Source organism: Dromiciops gliroides, chromosome 2, assembly GCF_019393635.1.
Source record: "Dromiciops gliroides isolate mDroGli1 chromosome 2, mDroGli1.pri, whole genome shotgun sequence".
Classification (NCBI taxonomy): Eukaryota; Metazoa; Chordata; class Mammalia; order Microbiotheria; family Microbiotheriidae; genus Dromiciops; species Dromiciops gliroides.
Window position 1 is genome coordinate 176535190 of NC_057862.1, and position 21559 is coordinate 176556748.

At 43.9% G+C, this 21559-nt stretch overlaps 1 long non-coding RNA gene across 1 annotated transcript in view; it reads left to right on the forward strand.

Moving 5' to 3' along the window:
• The window catches only part of LOC122741724, a 29108-nt gene that overhangs the window by 7023 nt on the left and 526 nt on the right, over positions 1 to 21559 (forward strand). The window contains exon 2 of the long non-coding RNA XR_006354873.1: positions 21049 to 21117. This is a non-coding gene — a long non-coding RNA (uncharacterized LOC122741724). The remainder of the gene's footprint in view (positions 1 to 21048; positions 21118 to 21559) is intronic.

Genomic DNA, 21559 nt, shown 5'->3' on the forward strand with positions numbered 1-21559 from the left:
TCACACAAGACTCTCCAGGTCTCTCTGAACTCTTCCTGCTCATCATTTCTTACAGCACAATAGTATTCCATTGTATTCATATACCACAACTTGTCCAGCCATTCCCCAATTGATGGGCACCCCCTCAACTTCCAATTCCTTGCTACCACATAAAGAGCAGCTATAAATATTTTTGTACATGTGGGTCCCTTTCCCCCTTCCATGATTTCTTTGGGCAAAAGACCTAAAAGTGGGATTGCTGGGTCAAAGGGTATGCACAGCTTTATCACCCTTTGGGCATAATTCCAAATTGCTCTCCAGAATGGTTGGATCAGCTCACAGCTCCACCAACAATGCATTAGTGTTCCAATTTTCCCACAGCCTCTCCAACATTTATTATCTTCCTTTTTTGTCATTTTAGCCAATCTGATAGGTGTCAGGTGGTACCTCAGAGTTGTTTTAATTTGCATTTCTCTAATCATTAGAGATTTAGAGCATTTTTTCATATGGGAATAGATAGCTTTGGTTTCTTCATCAGAAAACTGCCTGTTCATATCCTTTGACCATTTCTCAATTGGGGAATGACTTGGATTCTTATAAATTTGATTTAATTCCCTATATATTTTAGAGATGAGGCCTTTATCAGAAGCACTGGCCTCAAAAATTGTTTCCCAGCTTTCTGCCTCCCTTCCAATTTTGGATGCATTGCTTCTGTTTGTACAAAAAATTTTTAATTTAATATAATCAAAATCATCCATTTTGCATTTTATAATATACTCTATCTCTTGTTTGGTCAAAAACTGTTTTCCTTTCCAAAGATCTGATAGGTACACTATTCCTTTCTCTCCTAATTTACCTATGGTATCACCTCTTATGTCTAAATCATGTATCCATTTTGACCTTATTTTAGTATAAGGTGTAAGATGTTGGTCTATGCCTAATTTCTGCCATATTATCTTCCAGTTTTCCCAGCAGTTTTTGTCAAATACTGAGTTCCTATCCCAGAAGCTGGAGTCTTTGGGTTTATCAAACACTACATTACTAGTGTCATTTACTACTGCATTTCCTGAGCCTAGCCTATTCCATTGATCTACCACTCTATTTTTTAGCCAGTACCAGATAGTTTTGATGACTGCCGCTTTATAGTAAAGCTCCAGGTTTGGTACCGCTAACCCACCTTCCTGTGAATTTTTTTTCATTATTTCCCTGGATATTCTTGATTTTTTGTTTTTCCAGATGAATTTTGTTATTTTTGTTATTATTTTTTCTAGCTGTATAAAATAATTTTTAGGTAGTCTGATTGGTATGGCACTGAATTAATTAATTTAGGCAGTATTGTCATTTTTACTATATTAGCTCTGCCTATCCATGAGCAATTGATATCTTTCCAATTATTTAGATCTGATTTGATTTGTGTGAAGTGTGTTTGGTAGTTGTGTTCATAGAGTTCCTGGGTTTGTCTTGGCAAGTAGACTCCCAAGTATTCATACTATTTCTTTTGTTTTTCATGCTGTTGTTTTTCTATTTTAAGGCTTTTCCTTATTGCTCTGATTCTTCTCTTATAGCATGACTGATGCAGAAATATGTTTAATGTTGTTATGTATGTGTATTGTGTATATATATGTATATGTGTATATATGTGCGTGTATATATGTGTATATATATATATATAACCTATATCGAATTGCCTGTTGTCTGGGGGAGGGGGAAAGGAGGAGAGGGAGGGAGAAAAATTTGAAATTAGAAATCTTATGTAAACAAATGCTGGAAGCTATCTCTACATGTAATGGAAAAAAATAAAATACTTTTATTAAAAAAAGAAAAGCTATGTGAGGGGCAGCTAGGTGGTGCAATGCACTGGCCCTGAATTCAGGAGGACCTGAGTTCAAATCCAGATTCAGACACTTGATACTTACTAGTTGTTTTATCCTGGGCAAGTCATTTAACCCTCATTAGCCAGCAAAAAAAAAATAGAGAGAGAGAGAGACAGAGAGAGAGGTAATCTTTTTTCTTTTTGCTGATTTCCAAAGTATAAATTTTCACACCGGAAAATTTAACAATCAACTCTTGACAGCTGACTTGAGCTGTTTCCAGCACACCTCTGTCTACAACTTTGTATGATGGAAAGTCAGCAGGTCTTGAGGGGGGGGGGTCAAGAAGACTTGGGTACAAGTTTCAACAAGTAGAGATGGATGGGGAGAGGATTCCTGGCACAGAAAATGGTGTGGATTGACTCTTTGTTTTGGTAAGGGATCTTGCTTTGGACCTGTGATCCCACCAAGGTGAGGAACTCTTTGTGAAGGAACTCCTTCAATTAAATATAGGCAACTTTTCTGCAATGTATAGTCATAGATTGGTCTCTAACCTTAAGTGAATTGGTGAGGGGGCAGGGGAAAGGCAATGCTCCAAGTACATAGCTAATGTGTGTCAAATTTGTATGAAACTTGTACCTGGGTCTTTTTGACCCCTAGGCAAGACTAGCTGACTGTCCATTATGTCATGCTTGTTGTTGTTATTGTCGTTTAGGTGATTAGTCATGTATTTGGGATTCTCCTGGCAAAGATACTGGAGTGGTTTGCCATTTCCCTCTCCAGCTCATTTTACATATGAGGAAACTGAGGCAAAGTTAAGTGACTTGTCTAAGATCAACAGCTAGTAAGTGACTGAGGCCTGTTTTCTCAGGTCCTCCCAAGTTCAGGGCCAGTGTTCTATCTACTTCATCACCTAGCTGCCCCTAGGAAAGTATAAGGCATGTTTGAGGAATGGTGTATAATCTGATTTGACTATAACACAGGGATGTTCAAAGTAGAGAGTTATGAAATAAGGCTAAAAAAAAATAAGGCCCGGGTCAAATAGTAGATTATGTTGAGCCTTGAAGCTAAGGAGTTTGAAATTATAGTTTGGATGATGGGGAGCTTTCCAAGGATTTTGAGGATAGGAGGGATGGAGTCGAAGTTGTGCCTTAGGAAAATTACTCTGGTATCAGTATGCAGGAATGAATTGGAGGTGAGAGACTAGAGGCAGGGAGTTCAATTCTTGGGGAGGGTTTGGGTGGGGTATCTCAATAATCTAGGGAAGAGTTAATGAGGATCTGATCAAAGGCGGTGATGGGGAATGGAAAAGAGATGACTGATGAGTGTGACATAACATCAACAGGGCTTTGAAATTTATTGGATGGGGGTGGTGAGGAAGAGGGAGGAGTTGGAGATGACTCAGGTTTCAAGCCTAGGTGACTAGTACAATCAACAGATATAGGGAAGCCAGGTAGAAGAACTGGTTTGGGGGGGTGGAGGCAGGGGAAGGAAGATGATGCTTTCAAGAGATGGGAGAGGGGCAGCTAGGTGGCGCAGTGGATAAAGCACTGGCCCTGGATTCAGGAGTACCTGAGTTCAAATCCAGCCTCAGACACTTGACACTTACTAACTGTGTGACCCTGGGCAAGTCACTTAACCCCCATTGCCCCACAAAAAAAAAATAATAAGAGATGGGAGAGACCATGTATGAAGGAAGAGAGGGACTGAAGATGCTGGGGGAAGAGAAGGTGTCATGGGGCGCAGAGCACCCCAGAATTTCTCTGGGGCACACCGAGGAATCTTCTCCTTGAGAAACTAAACCAGAGGACAGATAACGCCTAGAGGAACCAAATCGGACTGAGCTAGCTTGGGATTCCTACCCTTCATTCTGGTCTCCCTTATCCTGGGGAGATAAGTTTGGGTGTGGCTTCGGCCTTTGTGTCCTGAAGAGGGATCCATAGCCATCCCTCACCCAATTCCTTTAGTCACTACCAGTGGGGGATGGTCCTCCACTGCTCACCCAATTCCCCCAGCTACCACCAGTAGGGGATGGTCCTTTCTCACTAAAGGAATTTTTCACGGGCAGATGGTCCACCCCCATCAGTCCTCTATAAAAGTACCTTCCGGTCTCCTGTTCGAGGAGATTTGGTACCTCTGAGCCATGTGCTTTATGCCAAATCTCCCCATGAAAAGTCTAAGGATTTCTTTCATGGTTTCCCTCCCCCCACCCTTCCCTTCCCTTGCTCCTAAATAAACTATCACCTTGTTCTAACTATGTTTTGTGTGCAAGAGGGTGTAATTCTTTAAAGAGGAATTCCCAAGAACCCCAACCCCAACCCGTACCCCATTTCCCACTATATCAAAGGGATAATTGTAAAGGCAAGTTTCTTCTGGAGTCAGGAAGGGTGGGATCAAGAGCACAAGTAGAAAGGGTAGCTTTATTTGTTTGTTTTAGAAGCTAGTTTTATTGATTATCTTTTGTTTTTACATCACCTGCATTCCCACTGTATCCCTGTAGCTAGGTGGCTCAGTGGATAGAGCACTAGCCTTAAAGTTGGGAGGTCCTGAGTTCAAATGTCACTTCAGACACTTACTAGTTATGTGACCCTGGGCAAAGTCACAACCCCAATTGCCTTAAAACAACTGGGGCCATCTCCAGTTGTCCTGATGTACATCTTGTCACTGGACCTAGATGACTCTGGAGCAAAGAGTGAGGTTGGTGACCTCCCTCACTTAAATCCAATTCAGTGCAAATCATGATATCACTCCTGATGTCATGGTCCTCTTTGAGAACTAAGGACAAAACACAATCCCTCCCCCCAAAAAGCCCTTATAATAAAAAATAAATGGGGCGGCTAGGTGGCGCAGTGGATAAAGCACCGGCCTTGGATTCAGGAGTACCTGAGTTCAAATCCGGCCTCAGACACTTGACTTACTAGCTGTGTGACCCTGGGCAAGTCACTTAACCCCCATTGCCCAGCAAAAAAAAAAAAAAAAATGAAAAAACCCTGGAAGGAATGGAAAAAAGTTACACAAAATTAACCAACATACCAAAAATGCCTGACATTACATGCAATATTTGGCATCCATGCCAGCTACCTTACGTTTCTGTAAATGAGTGGGAAGGGAGCTATCATCTCATATCTCTTCTTTGGGGACAAACCCAGTCATTATAATTTCTTACCATCCACTTTAAATTATTTTGTTGTTCTTTACATTTATATGATTGCAGTCACTGTGTATGTTGTTTTCCTGGTTCTTCTTTATTTTGCATCAGTTCATATAAGTCATTCCATGCTTTTCTATGGGCAGTTAGGTGGTCCAGTGGATAGAGTGTTAGGCCTAGAATCAGGAAGATCTGAGTTCAAATCCAGCCTCAGACACTTACTTGCTCTGTGATCTTGTGCAAATCACTTAACCCTGTTTGCCTTATTTTTCACATCTGTAAAATGAGCTAGAGAAGGAAATGGCAAATCACTCTAGTATCTTTGCTAAGAAAACCCCAAATGGGGTCAGGAAGATTTGAATGAGAACTGAAAAAGACACAACATCAAGAACTCTGTGGGAAGAATAAAAGAATACAAACAAGCAAAGGAGATGAATGGAGGCATAGGTATCTATTTCCAATTTCACTTTGTTAAATAAACTATGTGATGATAGTATTTGAAGTCTCCCAGTCCATAGATTCAAAGGAGGGAGGACATGTAACAGTAAAAGGTTATGTATGCCTATTTTATATACCTATATACCTGGGTTGTGTAAAAATTTCTTAGGTGAAAACAGGTTGCAAGTAGAAAAAGTTAAAAAAGTCCTGGTCTAACCAATAAATCAAAAATTGAAAAAGAAAGATTGAGGTTCAACTGTAAAGGAGAAGAGAAGTAGATGAAGGAACCCATATAATTTTCTCAATAAAAGAGGATTTAGTACATATCCTGAGACTGGAGTCAGAGAGGAGATACTATTGGAGCTTAGTACTAGAAAATCACAGAGAAATCTAGTAAAGTCCTTGAAGCTAGGCAAGAAAAAAGAGTGACTGGGGCAGCTAGGTGGCACAGTGGATAGAGCACCGGCCCTGGAGTCAGGAGTACCTGAGTTCAAATCTGGCCTCAGACACTTAACACTTACTAGCTGTGTGACCCTGGGCAAGTCACTTAACCCCAATTGCCTCACTAAAAAAAAAAAAAAAAAGAGTGACTAAATAACCCTTGGACACAGAGATGCTACTTTCTGAAACAAAGGGCCTGGGATAAAAAGGTAATATGAGAACATTTGAATTTAGAAGATAGCAATTTCCTCAGTACCTAGCACAGTATGTTCCACATAGAAAGAGTGTGATCCCTGTAGTCCTCCATGTCCCCTTCTTTGGGGACCCATTGGGTCATGTGGCTTGAGTACTCCTTTCCTTTAGGCCTACAGAAAGGGATCATATCACAGTCATCTTGGGTGCATCAAGAAAGAGAATGTGGGACGTCAACGTCATCTCATGTGTCTATATGACTTCAAGAAAGAGATAAATGATCTGATATCAGATAGCATTCTATTTGAGCCATCTGCTGGTCATTCTGGTGGTGTCTTTGGCATATGAGTGGAACACTGTTCCTGACACTGGTTCCCAGAGGGTACTCGGCCGACAGACAATTAGATGGATCCTCCCAACCCCCACCTCCAAGAAGTGGATGGTTGTCATTGACATTGTCTGAAGTCATAAAATTAAAAAGAATTACAAGAAAAAGTCCATTGGTTTGATAAGAAGGAAATCCTTTAAAGAAAGCAGTTTCAGTAGTCCAGTGGGAAAGGAAATCAGACTGTAGGAAAGTTAAAGAGGAAATGGATGGTGAGAAAGTAAAGGGAGCCTCTTCATGTTTTCATTTGGAACAAGCATCAGATTCATTCTGTGGTGATGCTGCTTCTGCACAGAATCAATCTAGGGGATATTATTCAATGTATCAGATTCTGAGATCTCTGGGGTCTTCACAGATTATAAGCACCACCCCATCTGCCAGGACTCTCTTTTCTCCCTTGCATTTACAGACTCAGAAACTTCAAATACTGTCATCAGAGTTTATTTTTAAAAATTTTATATATATTTACAATTATAGTAAGACAGTTTTTAACATTCACTTTTAGAAAATTGTAAGTTCCAAATTTTCACCCTCCCTTCCTCTGAGACCATAAGCAATTTGATATAGCTTATATATGTCCACTCATGTAAAATATATTTCCATATTAGTCATGTCATCACATAATTTATTAAATCAAGTGAAATTGGAAATAGATATCACAGACCTCCAGCCATCTCCTTTGATTTTTTTATTTACATTTTCCCTTAATATCTTGTATTTTGACATCACCTTCATTTCTAAATATATTATTTTCCACTTCCCTACCTAGAGGAAAGGCAGCGGGGAGAAGGCAGTTTAGTAAAACTAACACATGAATTGAGTTGATAGTCTATAGAACAATGTTCTATATCTGCGTTCTGCAAAGAAGAGAAAGATTATTTTTTCATCTCTTCTTCAGGGCCAAGCATGGTCATTATAAAAATGTCTTTGTTGTTGGGTTGTTTTTTGTTCTTTCCATTGTTATGATGATTGTATGGACCACCTGGATTTGATGGAGCTGCCTTATTATCCAAAAGGATTTTATGAAACCCTGCATTAATAGGAGCAAAATGCCCTTTGAACTTCAAATTGAACCCAGACAGCTAGCAGATAAGTCCCTATCTGCTGACTTCTTTCCCCAGGATAGTAAATCCCTATCTTGTAAAAACATCTGGGCATCCTCCTTCTTACCAAACCCTTTTTAGGAATCATATAATCTTATCATAGTGTTTCTGTTAAATCGAACTATCAAACTGAGTGATATTTCCTACGTACTTGTTATAACTGAAATTGTTAAACTGATTTGCATTTAGTCCATTCTTATCATAGTATTTGCTTTTAGGTTGATTTGTATCTGCTGCTGAAGTTAGGGAGCAAAGAAACCTCAGAAAGAGGGTCTTTGAGCTCCTTCTTTGGAAGGGGTCTCTGCATGATTCATGCCCGCTTGTTATTGGGACAAATAAACTGGTACTATATCTTCCCTGTCTGTCTTTGATCTAGTTTTTCCTGTAGTAGATATGAAAATAATTTCTCTGATCTGTTTTTTTTTCTGTAGGAGACAGGCATAAGAACAAAAATTGACACCATTTATGTTTTTGTAGTCGTTAAGCATATTGTTTTCCTGATGTTGCTTATTTGGTTTTGCCTGGGCCATCTTCTAAACCTCCTCCTGCCTGACCTTCCAAACCTTCAGGGATGACCGGCAGGGGTAAATTATGGACCCCTTCCCCCTAAATAATTCTCATGGAAATAAGGGAAGGTGACCTGTTGAACTGAGCCTGGCTCAGGATCAGTGACTCTAACTGGGAAATTGGGCAGAAGAAAATGAGAGAAATTATTTTCCCTCCCCATGGCACCAGCCTAATGGAAGTCACAGCAAGGGACTAGAGATCCTTCATCTCAGTGGCTCTTTGTCTGCTTTACCATCTAGGCTGCCTCTTTAGTACTAGTGTCCTGGCTCTGGTCTATCTGTATCTTTTTTTTTTTTTTGGTGGGGTAATGAGGGTTAAGTGACTTGCCCAAGGTCACACAGCTAGTAAGTGTCAAGTGTCTGAGGTCAGATTTGAACTCAGGTCCTTCTGAATCCAGGGCTGGTGCTTTATCCACTGTGCCACCTAGCTGCCCCCGATCTATCTGTTATGGGCCTAGCTAGCATACCCCAGAAGTTTTCTGGGGTACATCAAAGAACCTTCTCCTTGAGAAACTAAACCAAAGGACAGACACACCTAACCAGTCTCCCTCACCCCTCAAGGAGATGGGATTGGGTGTGGCTGCTGCCTTTATGGCATGAGGAGCAGAGAGGTCTTGAGAAATCCAGAGCCACCCCTCACCCAACTTCCCCCAGCCACCACCAGTGGGGGGATGGTCCTCCCCCAATAGGGGAACTTTCCACAGTCAGACGATCACCTCATCGAACCACCATTGGACCTCTATAAAAGTATCTGCCTGTCTCCTGCTTGAGGAGATAGATATCTCAGAGTCATGCCTCTGTGCTATGCCTTCTCCCCATGAGAAGAAGTCCAAGGATTTCTCTCTTGATTTCCTTTCCCTAGCACCCTAAATAAACTATTATTCTATTCTCATTGGATTTGTGTGCAAGAGGGTGTAATTCTTTAAAGAAGAATTCCTAAGGACCCCTAGCCCTATCCCAAACCCCTATCCCCAAACCCCCACCTATTTCCCCATAGCATATCCATGGAAGACCAGAAGACCCAAACCAAGAGCAATGGTCACTTTTATCCAGTTGTCCAAATGGTAATCAGGAAATCTAACTCTCAAGTGCAGCAGAAGTGTCTGAACTCAGACCCATGACCTTCTTTGTTTTATCACATGGCTATCTGCCCTTTATGAGCTCTCTCTCTCAGACATCAGGAAAGGGAAGTCATCTTTTGTGTATTAAGAAAGAGCTGAATGTGGAAATAAGTTTAATGTGATTGTATATCTATACAATCTATGTGATTGCTTGCTATCTTGGGGAAGGGGGAGGGAAGAGAAGGAGGGAGAAAAATTTGGAACTCAAAATCTTATAAAAATGAATGTTGAAAACTATCTTTATGTATAACTGGAAAAAAATAAAATACTACTAAGGAAAATAAAATAATATAAATAAGCCAGTACTGGGCGGGGGGGGGGGCGGGGGGGGGGAGTCAGCTGGCATTGGGACAGGGATTACATGTGTTTGCCAGGATCAATCATTAAAAACCACTTTGCCATTCTCTCTCTCTTTCTCTTTCTCTCTCTCTCTCCTCCTCTCCCTCTCCCTGAACTGTTGTCATCCTGGGCCCAGAGGATAATAACATTTACAGAAGATAAGAGGGCAAGGTGTGGGCACAGGCTATTGGAGACTAATAAATAAAAGGCGTCCCAAAAGTCTTAATATAGTCATACTTTGGGGACACACTATATTTACAAAAACATCTTCTGCTGCCATGCTTTTGCCTGAACAGTTCCAGATACTTGGAATGTACTCTCCCTTCATTTCTTTCAGGATTTTTATCAGGTGCCATCTTCTCCATTAAGTCTTTCTTCCCAGATGCCTCTGGCTGGTAGTGTTCCTCCCCACCACCACCCCAAATGACTATGTATTTATTTGTACCTTGAAGGCAGGGATTTTTTTTTTCATCCCTTATTTCTTGTCCGGGACAGTGCCATGGACATAGTAAATAGGTAAACATGAATTCTCCAGGCTACTGGAAGGAAATATCCCAGTTTCTTTCTGGGAAGTGAGTGTGTGTGTGTGTGTGTGTGTGTGTGTGTGTGTGTGTGTGTGTGTGTGTGTGTGTGCCGTGTCACTGGACCCTAAGTCCTAGCTGCACTCTGGGATTTGATGAACCTCACTCAGGTTGGGTTTGCCTCCTATCACCATCTTCAGAGGCCCCTTTCTGGGGACAGTGAAGAATCAGGCTGGATCCTCCTCTCCTCAGTGCCCTTCCTCACCCTTTCCACTCCCTCCCTGAGTCTACCTCCAAAGGACTGCGCCCACAATGGGCCAGGGCGGGCAGGAAACTGACTTTTTCCCTTCCTGCCACTGAGGGGCTAAGAAAAGCCTGTCTCGACCCCTAGCCCCACCCCTTTAAGTACAGGTGTCTGGCTGGAGTGGAAAAAGGAGAAAGGGAAACAGGGTGGCAATAAGGGCTGGGGAGCTCAGGGGAGGGAGCTGCTCTCCTAGCCACCTCACATTCGCTGGGCATGACTCCCTTTCCCCACACCCATCACCAGGGGGTGCTGCTATCTCACAGACTTCGAGAAAACTTTGGCTTACTGAAGACTAAGGCTGGCCCCTGAGCCAGCTCCTCTCCTTCCATCTATAGCCCTCCTGCTTCTCCCGTGATCTCTCTGGGGATGGTATGGGAGGGAAGGAGGTGAAGGTATTGGCAGAATTAGATGATGTAATATATATGGAAGGGTTTTAAAACATGACATAATTGTGAGCTACTATAATTACTATGGGGGTATGCCGATGGACCCTAGGGAGTATTTGGGGAATCGTGGTGGCAAATACTCATAATTCACGGTTACATAGCACATTAAGGTTTGCAGGTTCATTCAGAAATCAAGGTTTGCAAAGAACTGCTTTTCACAACCCGAGGGCAAGTGTCATCTTCATTTTATAGATGAGGAAACTGAGGCTCAGCTAAGCTAAAGTGACTTGTGTTAAAAAGTGTTGGAGCTTAGGATCAAACTGGGCTCTTATCACTCCAAGACCAGCTGCTCTTTCCAGTAGGGCCTGGGGGTGGAATTGAGCTGCCTCTTGTCTCCAGCCCACCCTAATTCCCCACCTCCCCCATCCTCAGGCTCTCGGTCCTACACAGAAATTGGAACTATTCAAACAGAGTCCAATCAGTTTTTCCTGGCTGGGTCAGCCCAACCTAATGGAGCTGGAAGATGTTATGGAAAAGGAGGAGGGGGGTGTGAACTTATAAATGGCTTTTTCAGTAGTTGAGATTGGGACTAATGGACATACAAAGGTCATACGTTCCTTGTGGTCAGGAATATTTGTTCTTGGCCTTCTGAATCTCCACAATACTTGTCACAGTATTGGCTATATAGTACACAAGCAGTAAATACTTACTGACTGATGCTAAACTCATCAGTTCTTCACCCCTAATTGTGCCCCCAAATCCCACAATAAAACAAAACCTGCCTCCCTAACATCCTTGTTTCTATTGGGGAGGGGGTCTCGCCGTGTTCCCTGTCAATCAGAGTTCTAAATTTCAGAGTCATCTTTGCTTCCTCCTTCTCCCATCCAAATTCCAATCTGTTGCTGAGTCTTGTTGATTCTATAACATTGTTTGAATAAAGCCACCAATTGATCAACAAGCATTTAAGTACCTAATAGGCACCATAATAGGCTCTTGAGTATACAACAACAAAAATGAAATACTCTCCGCTCTCTAGGAACTTACATTCTATCAGGAGAGATGAAGTAGACTTCCCTATTACTGGGTTTTGGGGGGGGGGGGGTTGGTGAGGCAATGGGGTTAAGTGACTAGCCCAGGGCTAGTAAGTGTTAAGTGTCTGAGGCCAGATTTGAACTCAGGTCCTCCTGACTCCAGGGCTGGTACTCTATTCACTGTGCCACCTAGCTGCCCCCCCCCATTACTGTTGAAACTACCACCATCTTCCTAGTCACTCAGGTTTGCAACCTAGCTGGCATCCTCATTCTTCGCAATCTCTCACTCCCCATATCCAATCTGTTGCCAAGGCCTAGAGATTTCACCTTTGCAATATCTCTCCTTTGGTACTGCCACTGTCCTGGTGTTGGCCCTCATCTCAAGTCTGGCATATTGGCAATAGCGGGCTGGTTGCTCTGCTTGCCACAAGTCTCTCCTTGCTCCAATCCATCCTCTATTCAGCCACCAGAGTGTTTTTTCTAAAGTGCAGGTCCAACCATGTTCCTCTCCATCCTTCCCCTACTCCAAGTCCTTACTCAAAGAACTTCAATGGCTCCCTATCGATCGATCCCAGGATCAAATACAAAATTCTCCCCTCCCCCTAACCCCCCCCCCAACCTTTCCATTCTTCTCATATCTTATACCTCAGTATGGTATTCTTTGATCCATTTGTGTTCCATGAGCAAGACAATAGATTTCCAGGAATTTTTACTTGCCTGGAATGCTCTTCCCCCTCATCTCCACCTTCTGGATTTTCTGGCTTCTTTCAAGCCCCAGCTAAAATCCCGTCTTCTACGGAAAGCCTCTCCCAAACCCTTTTCTTTTTTCGTGGGGCAATGAGGGTTAAGTGACTTGCCCAGGGTCACACAGCTAGTAAGCGTCAAGTGTCTGAGGTTGGATTTGAACTCAGGTGCTCCTGAATCCAGGGCCGGTTCTTTATCCACTGTGCCATCTAGCTGCCCCACAATCTTTTTTTAAAAAAAAAATTATTTTATTTTTTCTCAGTAAATACTCCTTTATTTAAAGTTTTGAGTTCCAAATTTTATCCTTCCTTTCCTCCCTCCCCTCTCCACTCTCTAAGGCAATAAGCAATCAGATATAGGTTATATATGAGCAATTATGTAAAACTTTGACACATTAGTCATTTTGTACAAGAAAACTTGAATAAAAGAAAAAATGAAAGAAAGTGAAAACTAGCATGCTTCAATCTGTGTTTAATCAATATCAGTTCTTTGGATGTGGATAATATGCTTCATCATTAGTCCTTTGGGATTGCCTTGGATCATTGTGTTGTTGAGAATAGTTGTCATTCACAGTTCTTCTATGTACAACTGTCCTCTTGGTTCTGCTCACTTCACTATACATCTGAGATCATCCTGCTTGTCATTTCTTTTTTGTTTGTTTGTTTGGTTTTTTTGCAGGGCAATGAGGCTTAAGTGACTTGCCCAGGATCACACAGCTAGTAAGTGTCAAGTGTCTGAGGTCGGATTTGAACTCAGGTCCTCCTGAATCCAGGGCCAGTGCTCTATCCACTGCGCCACCTAGCTGCCCCCTGCTTGTCATTTATTATAGCACAATATATTCCATCACCATCATATAACACAGGGAATTTACAATCTAATGGAGGAAACAACATAAAAATAAATGTAGGGGCAGTTAGGTGGCACAGTGGATAGAGCACTGGCCCTGGATTCAGGAGGACCTGAGTTCAAATCCGGCCTCAGACACTTAACACTTCCACTAGCTGTGTGACTCTGGGCAAGTCACTTAACCCCAATTGCCTCACCAAAAAAAAAATGTAGATAGATGATAGAAAGATAGATTGATAGAAGATAGAGGATAGAGGATAAATAATATCATGTATATATGATATAATGGATATGGAAGTGCTTAAAAACTACATAAATAGAGCTACTAGAATCACTATTGGCGTATACTGATGGACCCTGGCAATAACTAACAGAGTGAAGGCACTGGAATTAAGAGGGGTTGGGGAAGGTTTCCTGTAGAAGGTAGGATTTTAGTTAGGACCTAGAGGAAGCCAAAGAAGTTAGCAGAGGTCAGAGCTGAGGAGGGAGAACATTCCAGGCACGGGGGCCAGTGAGGCAATGCCCACACACTATATAGTTTTTTATCCTCTATATAGCTCATTTCTACAGGATTGTTTACATGTTCTTTCCCCTATTGCAAACTCCTCAAGGGCAGGGATTATCTTTTGCTTTTCTCTGTACCCTCAGCACTTAGTACAGTGCTTAGCATGTAGTGGTGCTTAATAAATGCTTGTTGATGGGGCAGCTAGGTGGCACAGTGGATAAAGCACCGGCCCTGGATTCAGGAGTACCTGAGTTCAAATCTGACCTCAGACACTTGACACTAGCTGTGTGACCCTGGGCAAGTCACTTAACCCCAATTGCCCCACCAAAAAAGAAAAAAAGAAAGAAAAAAAATAAATGCTTGTTGATTGACTGAGATGAATAGGTGTAAAATTCAGGCAAAATGAATACAAAGCAATTTGGAGGAGGAGGGGGCTATCAACTGTAGTGGCCAGGAAAGCCTTGATGCTTGAGTTGATTCAAAGGGAGTGTTTCAGGAATGAAAAATAGGCAGTACAAAGGCAAGGAGGCAGGAAATGGAGTTTCCTTGTGAGGAACAATAAGACCAGTTTGGCTGGAGTGCATGAAGAGAGGAGTAATAGGTAATGTCTTGAACCTATGAGCAATAGGGAGCCTCTAGAGTTTAGAGGGCAACTAGGTGGCCAAGTGGAGAGAGTGCCAGCCCGAAGTCAAGAAGACCCATCTTCCTGAGTTCAAATCTGGCCTCAGACACTCACTAGCTGTGTGACCCTGGGCAAGTCACTTCATCCTGTTTGCCTCAGTTTCCTCATCTGTAAAATGAGGTGGAAAAGAAGATGACAAACCACTCCAGTATCGTTGTCAAGAAAACCCCAAGTAGGGTCACGAAGAGTCGGACACGACTAAAAAAAAATACACCACACGACTGAATAATAACAACAAAAGGTTTTTTTAAGTAGTAGAGGGACACAGTGCTTTAGGAAAATGAGCTGTGTGGAGGAACGATCGGAGTTAAGAGATCCACCAGACAAGGAAACCAATTCTGAGACTATTGCAATAGTCCAGGTGAGAGGTAATCCTTTCATACTCACCCTTCTTCATCCCCCTTCTCACCTTTTACCTAGACCACTGTCACTTATTTTTCTGCCTACAGCTCTCTCCCTCTTCAGTCCTTCCTGCTCATGGCTGCTGGCTTAATCTTCCAATTTAATAAGGCACAGGTCTCATCATGCCACTAGCTGGCTCAAAACTCTTCAGTGACTTTGTATTACTTAGTTTTTTTAAGGCCCTCAAGATACTGGCTCCAATCTACCTTTCCAACCTTATTTCACATTATTCCCCTTCTTATATTCTCTCCCAGTCAAATTGAACCATAACTTGAATTTAGCACCCCATTTCCTGCCTTTGTTCATTTATTTGCTGGAGCTGTCTCCCTTGCCTAGAGAATGCTCCCTTCTCTTTACCTCTACTGTGAAGTCTTCCCTGATTCTCTTAAAGGTGTTTTCTTTCTCTTTAGATATTCTAGAGCCTTTGTCTGGATGTCTCTTTTACCCCATCACTCTCTAGTATGTTGTATATTGATTTGAGTATATTTCATATACTCTCCTCCGACAGTAGGATGTAAGCTTCCCCACTACCACCACTACCACCAATGTGGGTGAGGGAGTACTGGGAAGTCAAGAGGTGATAGGGATAGGATAGAAAGAAAAAGAAACAGAAAAAAAGAGGCGAAGCATCTTTTAAAATATGCATAGAAGGGGGCAGTTAGGTGGTGCAGTGGATAAAGCACTGGCCTTGGATTCAAGAGGACCTGAGTTCAAATCCAGCCTCAGACACTTGACACTTACTAGCTGTGTAACCCTGGGCAAGTCACTTAACCCTCATTGCCCAGCAAAAAACAAACAAACAAAATAAAACAAAAAACCAAGTGCATAAAATATGCATAGAAGAGAAGGAAGGTCAGAAATAAGCACAGACAAGTAAGACAGCTTTGAAAGCTACAGGTTGGATGCATTAGATACTGAATGTAAAATGAAAAACTGTATATAAGATGTGATTGAACTGTATAACCTATATCAGATTGCTTTCTTTGGGGGCAGCTAGGTGGCGCAGTGGATAAAGCACCAGCCCTGGATTTAGTAGGACCTGAGTTCAAATTCAGCCTCAGATACTTGATACTTACTAGTTGTGTGACCCTGGGCAAGTTATTTAACCCTCATTGCCCTGCCAAGAGAGAGAGAGAGAGAGAGAGAGAGAGAGAGAGAGAGGCAGATTGCTTATTGTCTTAGGCAGAGGGAGGGATGGGAGGAAGGGAGAAAAATTTAGAACTCAAAATCTTACAAAAATGAATGTTGAAAACTATCTTTACTTGTGATTGTTAAAAAAATACTAGATGGAAAAAAAGAAACCAGCTGAGATTCAATAATAATAATAATAATAATAATAATAATAACCTTTAAAGTTATAAAAGAGATATGCTGTTTCATGAGCAATCTTTTTTCTGATCTGCTATTTGAAAATACCCATTTTATTTGGCATTTGTTAAGTTCAAAATAAGAATTAATCAGAGTTGGGGCAGCTAGGTGGCACAATGGATAAAACGCCAGCCTTGGGTTCAGGAGGATCTGAGTTCAAATCTGGCCTCAGACCTCAGATACTTGACACTTACTAGCTGTGTGACCCTGGGCAAGTCACTTAACCCTCATTGCCCAGCAGAAAAAAAAAATAATCAGAGTTGCTTAAATCCTCTAAACAATTTTCTTATATGTAAAACAAAGACATGATCTTTCTCTTTCACAAGTTTGTTATAAGAAAATTATTTCATAGTGCCTAACATATAGATGTAAAATTTTTACGTTAAAGTCAGGGACTTTTTGTTGTTTTTGCATTCCCCAAACCTGGGGACTTTGCAAGCAGTAGGTGCTTGATAAATGTTTTTTTGAGTCTTTCTTTGTATCTGCAGTGCCGGGCACATAATAGGAGCTTAATAAAGTCTTATTGAATGACTGACTCTTGCCCTAGCTCACACTTGTTTGAACTCCTTGTCTGGGGTCAAAGGTGTTCATCTTTTTAGTATGAATCAGATTGAGACTTGTTGCTAAAACCTCGACGGCCTTGGCATTCCCGTGGGGAAGGTATCAGTATGTAGATGTTCACAAGCACGACTTTTGAAGAAACAAATCTTTTGATATTTGTAATTTCCGTGGCCTTGCCGCACTCTTTCACCTGGTCCCAGACCATAGTCTGTCCCGTGCAAGGGAAATGCCCTTTACATGCAACCCAGGAAGACAGCAGGATGTGACTGGTCTTATGAGGCAGTGTAACTAATTCATTCTTTTTACTCTGGTCTAGTGAGTCATCAGCTACTTTGGGCCTTTAGAGGAAGCCTATTCATCCCTCTGCCCCTAGGTCACTACCCCTTCCTTCTTCCTTTTCTGTTCTGCTCCCTCCACCCCAACTAAGAGCCCTTGTCATAAGCGCCTCTTCCTCTCTGTGACCACTGGGCCGTTAGTGAAGTGGGAGGAGTGAGGAAGCTGGTGGAGTTTGGTGTCCCACTGGTCTTCCGGATGGTGGGCCGGGGAGCCTGGTCCCTTTGGGGTCAATGGAGGAAACTCCTTGGCTGTGGTATCTCCAGGGGTCCCAGAAGAAGGTAGCAGTGGAGGTTGGAGGGAGGTGGGTCTTGGCTTGGGGAAAACCCAGCCTGGGAAGAGCTCAGCCATCGGCAGTGGGCCAGGGTGGAAAGTATGTGTGAGTGAGCTCATTTGGAAGGCGGCAGGCCTGCTTCCCTTCCCCCTTCTGGGCTCTGGGTCTTCCCTGTGGCTCCTGAGACTGTTGGGGGGCAGGAAGGCAGCAATCCAGTGATGTCTCCCCAGGACAGGGGCTGGGTTTATGGGAACCAGCCTAATAGATATAAATCAGAGCCAGGGGAGGGGGCCATGCCAAGGACCCTAACAATGGAGTCGCTTTGGCAAGGATTTCCTTCAGGGACCCCAGAGAATGGACACTTCCTAGGCCAATGATCATCCCTTCTGGACCCCGGGGAGCCTGCTGCCCCAAAGGGAAGAGGATCCTCTCTCTCTAAGTCAAACAAATAGAAACAGACATAGTTCACGTCCATCCTTACACATACTGACACTTACATAGTACCCCACAGAGGCATTCACACAGAGACCTGTAGACACTTGAACTTAAAGAGCCTGGAATTCCAGTCTACACGGGCACACAAGAGGCAGTGTTGCGCATTGGTTAGGGAGCTAGCCTGGAATCCAGGACGACCACCTCTGACACACACTGGCTGTGTGACCATGGGCAAGTGATTGAACCTCTTAGTTCTCTAAGCAACTCTTCTGGGACTATAAGTTGTAGAGAAGATGGAGACCTGAATTATTAGAGGAATATGTAGGGAAAAGACTCCCCCAGAATCAGAAAAGCTTCTGACTGGAAATGGGGATAGAGAGGTGAGTGGGAAGAGGGGAGATCTTGGGGAGGGGGAAGGGGAAGGGAGGAGCAGAGGTGGCCGGCCCTAGGGGAGGAGGGGAAGTAAGCCATGGGGTTCCCTCCCTCCGATGACTGGGCTTGGTTCAGCTCTTCCCTCCCCATCCCGCTGACCCAGCGCCTGGCTGGCAGCCCCGCAGGCAGGGAGCCTAGCTGGCCGCAGGAGTCTCTGGAGGAGAGAAGAGATGACAGGGGAGTCCCTAGCTCCTCACCCCATTAAGGGGTAGGGGTGAGGGGGGAAGGATCCCCTCCCCTCTTGTGGATCTTTTTGCCCCCCAGTTCTCCCCTTGCCATCCCTCTCCCATCTTCAGTCCAGCTCTTTCTCACATGGTGCTGCTTTCGAATAAAGGAACTTGGAATGGGAAAAAGTGGGTCAGGCCGGGCTGGGCGAGTTGGGTCAGGGAAAGATCCAAGCGGGGCCAGGTGGTTGTTCTCTCCTCCCATAGCTTTTTCTTTCCTCTTCTTCCATCCATTACCCTTGTCCTTCCCCTCGATTGCTCTGGCCCAACCCAAGCCACACACTCAGGGACTTCAGACTGGGGGGGTGGGGTGGGCGTGGGGACACAACTCCATTTTTCTGCTCCCCCAAAGGGGCAGGATTGGGCTTCTCGAGCCCCAGTGTGATACAGCATGAGTGATCTGGGCTGAGGTGAATGTGTGGGTGCCCATGATGCTGCTGTGCTTGTATTGAAGCTACCCTCACCTCGTTCCCCCTCTTTTTTTTTTTTTTTTCGCCTGCCCCGTCTCTCCCACTTGGCTGCTGAGAGCATCTTGTGATTGCAGAATCAGCTCCAAATAATTTTCCTCGTGATGGGGAAACCGCACTCCAGCAGCAGGAGCCCTGGGCTCCCCTCCTCTTTTCCCTTGGCTGCCCCCCTCCCTTTAGGCTCCATCATTCTCTTTCACTGGCTCCAGCTGTGTTTTGCAGAATTCCCACTGGAGAACATCTGTAATTGCCTCCAGATGTGCACCACACAAACACAAAGGGGCCATGAGCTCATCTTTGAGCTCCATGCCACAAGAGCAAACTACCCTGCTACCTTTGGAGGCTCCCCCATCCAGGCCCAAATCAGGTCACTCGGGATCCCCTCCCCCACTGAATTCCCCTCAATGAGGAGGGGCAGGATGTCTCTAATGGGAGATTCTGGCCCTACCCAGGCAGGGGCAGCAGTCCAAACAGCTGTTGGCAGGGAAAAGGCAGGGGGCCGGGCATAGGGTCAGGGTTCCTGGTTGGCAGGAAGGTGGGAGACCCCTTTCTGCCAAAGCAATCAGACCAACCCAGCTCTGCAGAGCAGCTGGATAAACTGTCTGGGGCTAAAGGAGACTAGAGGTGGAGCCTGGGGGCCCAGAGGGCCGAAGGGTAGGGAGCAGAGGAGCCCAGGGCACTCGGGGTGCATTGGATAGGTCTTAAAGGGTCTGAATCTGGAGTGCAAATGTTGGGTCATGCATGGATCTTTCCCTCTCGTACCCCCTCCCAGAAGCCAGGGGTTAGACTGGGCAACACCAAGGGAAGAGGCTACCCTTCCCCAGCTGGGCTGACTCAGCATGGAGTTTTTCCTGTCCAAATGAACTGTGAGCTGACTATGCTCATCTTCCTGGTGGGATGGATCCACAGGATGGTAAAGCCTATTCCTGTGGTAGGGAGGGAAGGAAGGGAGGATGGGACTGTGATATGGGGCCCCCTTCCGTGGGATTCTCTTTGTTGGATGGGGATTCATCTGAGAAGATTTTTAGTAAAGCGCCTTTTGTTCTGCAGAATTGTTCTAACCACTCTGACCTTCTTCTAGCTTTGGCACTGGCTGGCTCTTCCCCATGTCTGCTTTCCTTCTTCACCTCTACCTCCTGGCTTTCTTGGCCTCCTTCAAGACTCAGTTCAAACCCCACCTTCTGCAGGAGGCCTTTTCTGGAGCAGCCCCACCTTTTTTCTCCGAGGTTACCTGCCATTCACTCTGAATATATCTTAAGTGTACCTGGTCATTTTCATGTTGTCTTCCATATTAGATGTGAGCTTCCTGAGGGCAGAGACTTTGTCTGTACCCTCAGCACTTACCATAATGCCTGACTTAATAAATGTTTTTTTTTTGTTTGTTTTTTTGCGGGGCAGTTGGGGTTAAGTGACTTGCCCAGGGTCACACAGCTAGTAAGTGTTAAGTGTCTGAGGCCGGATTTGAACTCAGGTCCTCCTGAATCCAGGGCTGGTGCTCTATCCACTGCACCACCTAGCTGCCCCTTAATAAATGCTTTTTGACTGATTGACCCTCCCCTGGGTTGGGGTGGGAACCCTCATATTCCATTCATTCCAATTACGTCAGATACCACAATGGGGTCAGGCTTCTGCCCCAAGGGAGCTATGTGGCCATTTCCATCCTTCATGATTTCTGGGCTTTTGTGTCTGAGAGGTAACCAGTGCTTAGAAGACTTTGGGGGAACTACCCTGGGATTGTACCCCATGCGGCTTAGAAGTTTGGAAATTCCCCGGTTTGTTCAAGATAAAAGGGAAATGATAATTGATGCTGAGATCACATGGCCAGGTCAGGAAAATTTAGGAAGATTTTCCTAGCTACCATCAGTTTGACCACTTCCTCTTGCCAAGGGACCTTCAGACATGTCTCAGCCTCTCATTTATGATGTTTTATCCTCTACCCTGCATCTGATCTGGGGAATGAAAAAGCAGCCTTGACATCACCTCTAAGAGTCTGTCTTCTGATTCCCTCAGGGTAGGATTCTGGGAGTTGTCATAACCACTTATGAAGAATACCCAAGCCCCGCTCCACAGAAACAGAAGGTAAAATTCTCCACCATCTGTACCCTTCATTCTTCCCTCCCGTAGCACCATAGGACTCAGAGATGGAATAAATAATAGTGGTTGTTTATATGGCCCTTTAAGATCTGCAAAACATTTTACATATATTATCTCATTTGGGCCTCACAACAACCCAGTGAGGTAGGTACTACACAGGTAGTGCCATCCCCATTATACATATGAGGAAACTGAGGTTCAGAATGTTAAGTGACTCGTCTGTCTGTGGACACACATGCTAGTAAGTCTCCTAGGTAGGATTCAAAACCGAGTCTTCCTGTCTCTAAGTGCTGTGTTCTATCCACTATCTCACGAAAGGACATTAGAGGAAGCTGAGACCCCTAAATGTGAAGTGACTTGTCTAGGATCACACAGCTAATCGATGGCAGAGCTTGTTCCCAAACCAGTGCTCTTTGTTGTTTTTTTT